The sequence below is a fragment of the Myotis davidii genome, unplaced genomic scaffold (assembly GCF_000327345.1).
Source record: "Myotis davidii unplaced genomic scaffold, ASM32734v1 scaffold133, whole genome shotgun sequence".
NCBI lineage: Eukaryota > Metazoa > Chordata > Mammalia > Chiroptera > Vespertilionidae > Myotis > Myotis davidii.
In genome coordinates, this window is record NW_006284732.1 from 3,087,465 (window position 1) to 3,094,683 (window position 7,219).

The 7,219-nt window shown below is 41.5% G+C and overlaps 1 protein-coding gene across 1 annotated transcript in view; it reads left to right on the forward strand.

The window, feature by feature from the left end:
- UGGT2 (UDP-glucose glycoprotein glucosyltransferase 2) overlaps positions 1-7,219 on the forward strand; it is a 159,004-nt gene that overhangs the window by 51,438 nt on the left and 100,347 nt on the right. The window lies entirely within an intron of this gene.

Consider the following 7,219-nt stretch of genomic DNA (forward strand, 5'->3'; position numbering starts at 1 on the left):
TTGTGCAGGATGGTTTCAAGAACATGAGGGAGACTTTACCTTGCTTAGGTGGCCCCCACAATCAGACACAATCTTATCATGCGACATGACCAATAAGATGCAATTCTATTATATGAACTATATATTTATAGTTCAAGACAAGTCATTCACACCAGATGGCTATTGTTGCATTGACTGTTATCATTTTTTATTGACAATTTAAAGGAAAAAAAAGTCAGTGCCCCCTGACTAAATAGTCAGGTATTGCATGTTTTAAATTTTTTCACAGCACACTTGTTAAAAATCATTAGATTATGAGTTAACTTGTCTATTTCTGCAAATGAAGTTGGAATTTTTATTGAGATTTTTGTTGAATTTGTAGATCAATTTGGGGAGTGTTGCTATTAAAAATATTAAGTCTTCTGATTCATGCACAGGAATGTCTTTCTATTTATTTAGGTCATCTTTCATTTTTTCAATGATGTTTTATAGTTTTCAGTTAAAAATCTGATACTCATTAAATTTATTTCTAAGTATTTTACCTTTGTTAATGCTATTGTAAGTGGAATTATTCTGTTTATTTTAGGATTTTTCATTGCCTCTTAATTTTTGTTGAAAACTGGACATTTTGAGCATTATAGTGCAGCACTCTGGAAGTCAGCTAGTTTTATTGTTATTGCTGTTTGCTGTTGTTTTTATTTGTTCAGTGGCTTCTCTGAACTAATTTTGAAAAATCTGTATTCTTTTTCATGTGTGGCCACAGCAGTCTCTCTTACGTTAGCCTAGTCATCTATAAAATATTGGACGGAAATTTCATTAAATGCCTGGAACCAAAATGTCTCCCAGTCTACAGAGGGCTCTGAATATGTGGCAGATGAAGGGATGAGGAGCAGCACATCTTGAACACCCAGCCAGGCAGTTTGCATCTCTGCCTTAGCCTTCCCTTTTTCTTCACCACCCTATTATCTGTGTCCATTGATAATGCATATATGCATAGAAGTTCTTCAGTTAATGTCTTTCCACCCCCCTCCCTTCTTCCCTCTGAGATTCTTCAGTCTGTTTCATGTTTCCATGCCTCTGATTCTATGTTATTCATTAGTTTATTTTGTTCATTAGATCCCTTGTTCATTTATTTTGATTTTTAGATTGAAATGTTGATAGACATATATTGCCATTTTATCTTTTTTACTTTCCTCCTTCTTCTTAAGACCCTTCAACATTTCATGTAATACTAGTTTGGTGGTGATGAACTCCTTTAGCTTTTTCTTGCCTGTAAAACTGTTTATCAAATCTTCAATTCTAAATTATAGCTTTGCTGGTAGAGTAATCTTATTTGTAGGTCCTTGGTTTTCATCGCTTTGAGTATTTCTTGCCACTTTCTTCTGGTCTACAAAGTTTTTGTTGAGAAATCAGCTGACAGTCATATGGCCGCTCCCTTGTAAGTAACTAACTGCTTTTCTCTTGCTGCTTTTAAGATTCTCTCTTTGTCTTTAACCTTTGGCATTTTAATTATGATGTCTTGGTGTGGTCATGTTTGCATTTATGTTGTTTGGGACTCTGTGCTTCCTGGACTTGTATGTCTATTTCTTTCACCAGGTAGGCGGAGTTTTCTGTCATTATTTCTTCAAATAGATTTTCAGTATCTTGCTCTCTCTCTCTTCTGCTTCTGGTACCCCCATGATATGAATGTTGGTATGCTTGAAGTTGTTTCAGAGGCTCATTATACTATTTTCATATATTTGGATTCTTTTTCCCATTTGCTCTTTTGATGGGGTGTTTTTTGTTTCCTAATATGCCAAATCATGGATTTGATTCTTAGAATCTTCTACTCTACTGTTGATTTCCTGAAAATTATTCTTCATTTCAGTTAGTGTATACTTAATTTCTGACTGGTCCTTTTTCATGTCTTCGATGTTCTCACTAAGATCCTTCCAATTCCCACTAAGTCCCTTAAAGCACTCATTAAGTTCCTTGAGCATCCTTATAACCTCTCTCTTATAACATCCTTTTTTTAAACTCTCTATCTAGTAGTTTGCTTGCTTCCATTTCATTTAGTTCTTTTTCTGAAGATTTCTCCTGTTCTTTCATTTGTGACATGTTTCTTGGTCTTTGTTTGCTGCTTCTCTGTCTTTGTTTCTATGTATTAGGTAGAGCTGCGATTTCTCCTGGAATTAGTGAAGTGTAGAAGGTATCCCATAGGGCCCAGTGTCTCAGCCTCCCCATCACCTGAGCTGGGCACTCTAGGTGCACCCCTGTGGGGGCTGTGTACTCACTCTTGTTGTATGTGAACCTTGATTGCTGTTGGCATTACTGGGCAGAATTGACCCCCTGGCCAATTGGCTGTGAGGACCAGTTGCAACTACAGCAGAGGAGCTGCCGTGCAGGAAACATCCCTATGGAGCAGGACTTGCTTCAGTGGAGTTTTGCTACTCACTGAGTCTGCCCCTTGAGTAGGTTGCTCGTGTGTGTGTACAGTTGTAATCTGGCATGGTCTGAAGCTGTCCCCTGGGTTCACTGGGTCTGGAGCCTCCCAGAAGATATAAAATCAGCCACTGCCTATGCCCTGTCTGGGGCCACCTGTCACAAGTGACAGAGCAATCTGCAGATGGCTGCTACTAGTGTTGGGCTTGGAGCTGCCCAGGAATGGCCAAGTAGTGTACCAAGGCAGGTTGCTGCTAGTGCCAGGCCTGCCTGTGTCCACTTATCGAGAGGTTTGGGGCACGCTGAGTACAGCTGCTACTTGTTTGAGAGATTTTAAGAAAGCCTGAATCCTGAGCCAGGACAGGCCATTCATATGGAAAAGCCGTTGCAAACAGTGTGGATGAGGCTGCAAAATGGGTGGAAATCACTAGGGTGGGGCGAACAGTGGGAGCCAGGGTAATGGAGACTCAGATATGGAGCCGACAGGTGTGGCAGGGAATGTTTCAGAGTAGGAGCAATGAGCCCTAACCGGTTTGGCTCAGTGGATAGAGCGTCAGCCTGCGGACTGAAGGGTCCCAGGTTTGATTCTGGTCAAGGGCATGTACCTTGGTTGTGGGCACATCCCCAGTGAGGGGTGTGCAGGAGGCAGCTAATTGGTTTCTCTCTCATTGATGTTTCTAACTCTCTATTCCTCTCCCTTCCTCTCTGTAAAAAATCAATAAAATATATATTAAAGAAAAAATAGGAACAATGACCTCTGTGAGCACTTTGTTTCAAGGAGAAAGCTGCCCCAAGTTCTTGCCCTGATGGCAGACAACTTAGTTCCTCCCCATATGTCCCTGGATCCTTTCTGCTGCCTCAGTGCTATAGATCAGAGGGAGTGGGTCCAAGTAAGTCCATGTGCCGGCCCTTCAGAGAAACTGTCTGGGTCTCCAGCAGCCTCTGTGTGACTCAGCCACAATTACTGCTGGTTTTTATAGCCCAGCATTATGGAGACTTCCTAGCACTGGAACCCTGGGCTGCAGGGTCCAGTGTGGGGCCAGGACCCCTTGTTCTTCGTGGGTGGCCTCTGCAGAGATGATCCCCCCGCCTTAAAAAATGGCACACATGGGTGTCAGACAGCCCTTCGTCACCTTTGCTCCTCCTACCTGTCTCAGTACTCTTTCTTCTTTTTAATTTAATTTAATTTTATTGTTTAAGGTATTACAAATAATAGTACATATGTCTCCCTTTTTCCCCCCATTGACCTCCCCCTGGCCTCCCCTACCCCCTGGCACTTGCCCCCATAACCCCACCCCCAGTGTCTTATGTCTGTTGGTTGTGTTTATATGCGTGCATACAAGTCCTTCAGTTGATCTCTTAGTCCCCCAACCCTCCCCTACCTTCCTGCTGTAGTTTGACAATCTGTTCGATGCTACTTTGCCTCTGTCTATTTTTGTTCTAGTGTTTTGGGTTTCTTTGGACATATACCCAGAAGTGGAATTGCTGGGTCATAAAGCAGATCCATCTTTTTAATTTTTTGAGGAAATGCAATACTTTTTTCCACAGTGGCTGCATCAGTCTGCATTCCCACCAGCAGTGAAGGAGGGTAATATGCTTTCTTCTTTATTTCTCTTGTTGTAGGACTTCCATTTTAGCCAGATTTCAGGCAGTTCTGAATGATGGTTGTTCTATATTTTAGTTGTAATTTTGATGTGGTTGTGGGAGGATGTGAGTACCATGTTTACCTACACCGCCATCCTGGTTTCTCTCCCACCTTCACTTCTTACTAGCACAGAACTTCAAAGTCAATTACAGGTGAGAACTTCGGGCCTTCTCAGGTCTGTTCTGAGCATATGCATATCCATAGTCTTTTAGATTTCCAGGATTATATCAGAACTTCTCAAAACCTCATTTCCCAAAACAACTCATCCCCCAGTCTTTGCTTCCTAAGGTTTTTATTACTCTGTTGTTTGTCCCAGATGTTTTTGATTACCTCAAGCAGGAATCACTAAAACTTTTGCCTGTAAATTCCACAAGTTGGGGTAGCAATTTTGTCACTAGACAAGTTATGTTAGGCAGGATAGAGACCAGGCTTTCCAGCAGATTATCAGACAGTTCAAACGAAAAATTGCAATTCTTTCAGAATGAGGTGTGTTCTACTCCCTCAAATATTGATACTGGGATGTGAGCTGTCGTTTTCAAAGCTTGGGAAAAGGAGTTGGAACTGGGGTAAGTTATAACACCACAAATCTCACTGTTCTTAGTGAGATTCAACCATCTTTCTTGAATAAGTATTCACAAGGCTGCTGGAAGCTTCTGATTAGTTTTCATAGTTCTTAATATGTTGATTTACACAGATCAGATGACCCATCTTGAGTTTATCTGTTGACCTATATAGCTCCTTAAGAATCAAAGAGATTCTTATAGTTCTAATCTATGAATGATAATATCTTTCATTCAATATCCTGGTAGTCCAGTAGATATAAAGATAAGAATTATAATGAACAGAACTAATGTTGGTAGGTCATTAAGTATCAGTGCCTATTCTGTATGCAACTTTGTGAGGTCACTCTTCCAGTTATGTTGCTCTGGGCCTATTCCAAGTGATTTCCAGTATTGTTGCAGTAGTTCTCCAAAATGGATCAGGATATCACCTCAATTTATCTACCTAACACTCATGCTTTAAATTAGTCCATTGCTGTAGTTTTCTAACTGTAGTACTTGAGATAAGAATCACCTAAGGCACTTGTTTTAAATCAGGGCCTCTTCTAAGTTTCTGATTTAGCAGGTCTGAGGTGGAGCCAAGGAGTGTGCATTTTAAATAAATAATGACAGGCCAACAGAGGTCTTTGGCTCAGGTGGACTAGAAAGTCCTGAATGAAAAAGTGGCCCCAGCCTCATTTTGTGGAACAGCCAACGGTCAGCCTATCAAGCACAACAGGAGCCAGCCACACTGAGAGCAAGACAGCAGGTTAATGATGACCACAGCCTCAACAACCAGCACTAATCTGTCTGAAAGGCAACGAACTCCATCTAATCAGACTAGAACACTTACATCCCCTAGCCTCCTCCCCTTGCTGTTTTTGCACATAAAATTCAACCCCAAGGACAGTGGAAACTGAGTTCTAACTGTCCCCAGTTGTGACTCCATCCCCATTCCCTCTAATAAACTCCCCTCTTGCTCACTGCGTCCGCCTGTATCCTTGAGCGACTCCAACCTTACAAATACCTCCAACTATTTTGATCCACATTAACAGCAACTCTACCCACAATCATTATCAAGTTTAGTGAGAGTGATACATAAAGCATAAGGCAAATTTCTCACTTTAAACTAAGTAGGGGACCAGATATTTACACCCTCTGCATGGTGCCTTCTCCTCCTCTGGCCTAGGATTCCCATAGAACAATTAACTAAACTAGACACTGCTGAGTGAGTCTACAGAGATTTCCAATTCATAGGGGATTCCTACCAGGTTGTGATGATCTTTAGAACTGTTCCCATCACCTTCCCATCTTAGCAAGAATTACATCAGAAAAATAAACAAGACACTCTACTACTGACTTATCCACAGAGTCCAAAATTCTTCCTTTCATCTCAGCACTACCAGGACAAATTATAGTGTCAGTGAACTGACTGCACATCTGCATCATACTTATTAAAATAAGTATGATAGAAATTTTCCCAGCTGTCAACTTTTATCCCTCCTTCAGTGTCATATAGACATTAACTCCTCTTCACTTTCCTGTCCTCTTCCTTGGAAGTCAGCTTTCCCCATCCTTCTTTGTGTATATATTTTAGTTCTATCTTCTCTCTAAAAGCACTGCCTCTTTGTTAAGCCCTCCAAAAACTCATGTCTTTATAATTTCAAAACCTCTTTATTTTATTTCAAACTAGAGGCCTGGTGCACAGACTCATGCACCAGTGGAGTCCCTCGGCCTGGCCTGTGGGGACTGGGCCGAAACCAGCTCTCTGACATCCCCCGAGGGGTCCCAGATTGCGAGAGGGCGGTTTTCAGGTGACGCACCCCAGAATCGGGCTCCCTCCTCTCTGAGTCCAGTGTGAGGGTGAAGCGGATTTGAGGCCGACTGCCCCAGCAGCAACCTAACCCATGGCCGATTCCTTGAGGAATTGAGCTCCCTACTCTACTGGTCAGAGCATCTGCCCCCTGGTGGTCATTGCACATCATAGCTACCAGGCAAATAGTTGGACGGTCACTTAGGCTTTTATGTATATAGATATTGCCTTGTCCCATTCTTTCCTTTCTCTAGGACTTTTAGCTACATGTATATTAGACTTTTTGCCTGTGTTGCTCATCTCTTACACTTTGTTTTGATTTTGTATTATTTTTTTTCTGTGTGATTTGATTAGTATATGTTCTATAACTTTTCAAAGGCATTTTATTTTTCTATGTCCAAGCCTTTAAATTTGAGAGGGGAAGTAGAGGACCTCATTGCCTTCTATACTGATAATTAAGATAAATATTTATCTCTCTTAAATAGTTTCCAGAGAGTAATTTTTATATAATTTTATTTTTTAATATAAAAAACATTCTAGTAAAAGGAGTCAGTGTTTTGGGTATAAGGCTTCGGATAAATGGCCATCTATACTAATAAAAGCATAATATGCTAATTAGACTGGACAGCCAAACGACCTTCTGAATGTCATTCTGGACGTCCTTCTGGACAAAGCTATGGTGGCGGGAGCCAAGCAGAAGCGGTTAGGGATGATCAGGCCGACGGGAGAGCGGTTAAGGGCAATGAGGTAGGCAGGCAGAGGCAGTTAGGGATGGTCAGGCAGGCAGGCAGGTGAGTAGTTAGGAGCCAGAAATCCTGGATT